This window comes from Oreochromis niloticus, unplaced genomic scaffold (assembly GCF_001858045.2).
Source record: "Oreochromis niloticus isolate F11D_XX unplaced genomic scaffold, O_niloticus_UMD_NMBU tig00003115_pilon, whole genome shotgun sequence".
Taxonomy (NCBI): Eukaryota; Metazoa; Chordata; class Actinopteri; order Cichliformes; family Cichlidae; genus Oreochromis; species Oreochromis niloticus.
This window is the reverse complement of record NW_020327793.1, coordinates 26,218-29,226: the sequence shown is the minus strand read 5'-3', so window position 1 is coordinate 29,226 and position 3,009 is coordinate 26,218. Positions and strand designations below refer to the sequence as shown.

The 3,009-nt window shown below is 41.0% G+C and overlaps 1 pseudogene; it reads right to left on the bottom strand.

The window, feature by feature from the left end:
* Positions 1-361: 361 nt before the first annotated feature.
* On the bottom strand, positions 362-2,492 carry LOC109198017 (alpha-N-acetylgalactosaminide alpha-2,6-sialyltransferase 6-like; annotated as a pseudogene).
* Between the last annotated feature and the right edge of the window lie 517 nt (positions 2,493-3,009).

Below are 3,009 nucleotides of genomic sequence, written 5' to 3'. Positions count from 1 at the left end.
ATAGCTGATTAGACATGATTGCTGATCCCCTTTAACACGAGAAACTGCTTTTTCAATATATAATAAAAAAAAATAAACATGAAAAATCTTTTTAAATTCATTTTCTATTTACAAAAACACAAGTCAGTGTGGAATATACACCAGGTTTCAGGAAAAGGCTTGAAACTGAACTTTTGTAAAAAAAAAAAAATCCCATGCATCTATTCCGAGATGTGGTTCATTATTAGACCGTCATTCATACTTAGTGTGTTTTTTGTTTTTTTTTAAGAGGCCTCATCTGGGGAAAGTTCAAATAAAATCCAACCGATAAAGCTCATTCGTGCTCCTGTAACTCCAGAGAAAAGTCTTCAGAAAGTCCTTTTTACCATTTGGGATGAGTGAAGCTGATGTTGTACTGCTTTCCCCAGCGTGCAACACCTGTTTCTCTGTAATAAAGCGATGGTGGTTTCCTCTTCGGCTGCTCTCGTGCTGGATGTACGTTACACATTCATCACCGCCCCTGGGCTTGTAGTAGTGGTATGGCATCTTCTTGGATCCAGATTTTCTTCTGGAAAAACAGATTGATTCTTTATTGGTTAACTGGTTTAAATTCCCTGTAATGGGTTGAAGTCAAATGTATACTTACCCACAGTGATTGGGTGGAACCATCCCATATACTTTGATGTTATCACATATCTCAATGGCTATGACCATTGTGAACCAACCTTGCTCAACCACGAGTGAGACTTTTGTCTGAGAGGAAAAAATAACCATATAGGAAAACAGCGTTTGGTTACATTTATCAAAACATTTTATAACCACCCTTACACTCACCGGTCACGTCCTGTCTCTCTTTGGAACAGGCTGTCAAATCTGCGCATTTTGCTCGGTGTGACAGTGAACAAGAGAAGTCTCTGTAGGTCATGCTGACTCTCTGGATCAATCTGTAAAGGGTTCCTTTGGCATCTTTCCCAATCTTTTGGGGTCCCCAGAAAATGATCACTGGGTGGCTGTCTGTATGTCGCAGGAATTCATTCGGCCTCCGGACCACCCTGAACACACTGGAGTGGGCTACGACTCTCAGAGTGGTCCGGTTCCCGACGTCAGATTCATACCCCGTCGTAGGGCGTCATTCATGCGGATCACGCATTCGGTGCGGTCAATCTCGTCTCCCGCTCGACTACCAAGACGTGGCTGGAGCTCGTCACCAGTGCACACTCATGACAGTGCATGGTCATACTCTGAAAAGAAGCACAAGATGGAGCTTTTAAGATAACATATTAAAACAATAGCTGTCGGCAACAGTGGTGTGGCGTCTACATTTTACCAGTTTAAGTGCTGATTTAATTTTTAAAAACCTAACAACACTAAAACTAAGTGCTAAATCCAGTTGACAATGCTCATAACAATGATAATAAGTTAATATAGCCGTTTTCAGCAACATGGGTCATGCAAATGTGTGTAGGTTTAGCCATACATAGTCAACTACAGCCCAGTGGCAACTATGTGTTAGGCAGGGTTATCACTATATCAGATTATTGCTACCTGATTAAAATAATAAACTTTATTGACATTACTGAACATCCAGTATAGAAAAAAAAAGGGTTTCTTTCAGGGACTTTCGGGGTGTTTTTAGCTCCGATCGCATTATAATGGTGGCAGTGGGACAATTTGGAGGCAGGATGTAGGCTGTGCACCCTATCCCAAGTTTCTAACTTCAGATTGGGTCGACATCCCAGTCAATGCTGTTTTTACTGAAGAGGAAAAAAGCAACAATTTTTCTTTGCTATTGGCTGGTTCAGGAAGCCACCCCTATGCATAGATAAAACTCAACTTGGATATAGCGTTCACAGGACAGCCTGAGCTGGGCCCAGTTTAATGACATCCTGTTACAGCTTCTGCCAAAATACATATTAGTAAATTACTTCAGCAGCATTTGATGCGCTCCATTTCGTCTGTATCGCCATACCTTCACAGGTATTTAGAATAAAACACAAGATTATACATCCAAATGAGTGTCACAGTCAGTCTCTAAGACTAAATTAATTTCACTCGCATTAACAATCGGGAAACTGACTCTATATTGATTTCTGGTTCAAAGTTCACTATAGTTCCAGCTTTAACTTTGAGTGTTTGTGCACAACCTACTTTGTTCCCATAAACTGGCACATAGCCGTCTTTTCCTGTCCATTTCCTCAGGTCTGTAGTCTTGGTGGCATGATTGGTAGCCACATGGAAAGAAGCATAGACAGCATCAATGCTGCTGTTATTGTTGGAGCTGTACAGGATGAAGAGCGTCATCAGGATGAGGATGGCAGCAAAGATCACCATCCTGTGGCTCTGTTGTCCCTGCAGAGTAAAACATAATGGTGCAATATACAGAAAAACATTTACTAACATGGAAACTAGAGGCACTACTTTTACTTTTTATCGGATTAAGAAAGGACAATGAAAACCACAGTGTGTGAGAATGCAGCAGCAAAATTAAATGTTAAAAAAAAAGTTAAACTGCACACAACACATTATTTTAGATTTTAATACACAAAAGGCAAGCTCTAACTGGCCCTGATTCTTGCTATGAGTGATTTAGTGTAGGCCTAAATCATACACAGCGTAACAAAAAGATGTTTTAGTGGCCCCATCTGGCATACTTGCATACATGCAGAGTGAGACAAAGCTGACATAAATTTGTTTCCCTCTGTACAACAAACTGCTAACTGAGAGGCAGCAGCTAATGAGGCTAACCCTCAAAACGCACATGCTCACTGTCTGAGCTATACCACCACCGGCTGACCACTGCAGTGTCTGCATGAAGCAGCTGACTGACAGCATGAAAATAACAGCCTGTGACATGCCAAAAAGTGGTTGTTTTCCAAAAAAGTTGTTTCCAGAAGTTGCCAAAAAAATTGGCCGCCAGTATTAAAACTGGCGGAAAACACTTGCTGAACTATAATATGTCAAACCATCTTGAGGCATGTCTCTCTCTTGAGGCACTACCAAAGCAGGTCATCTCTTTGCTTCATGTATAAC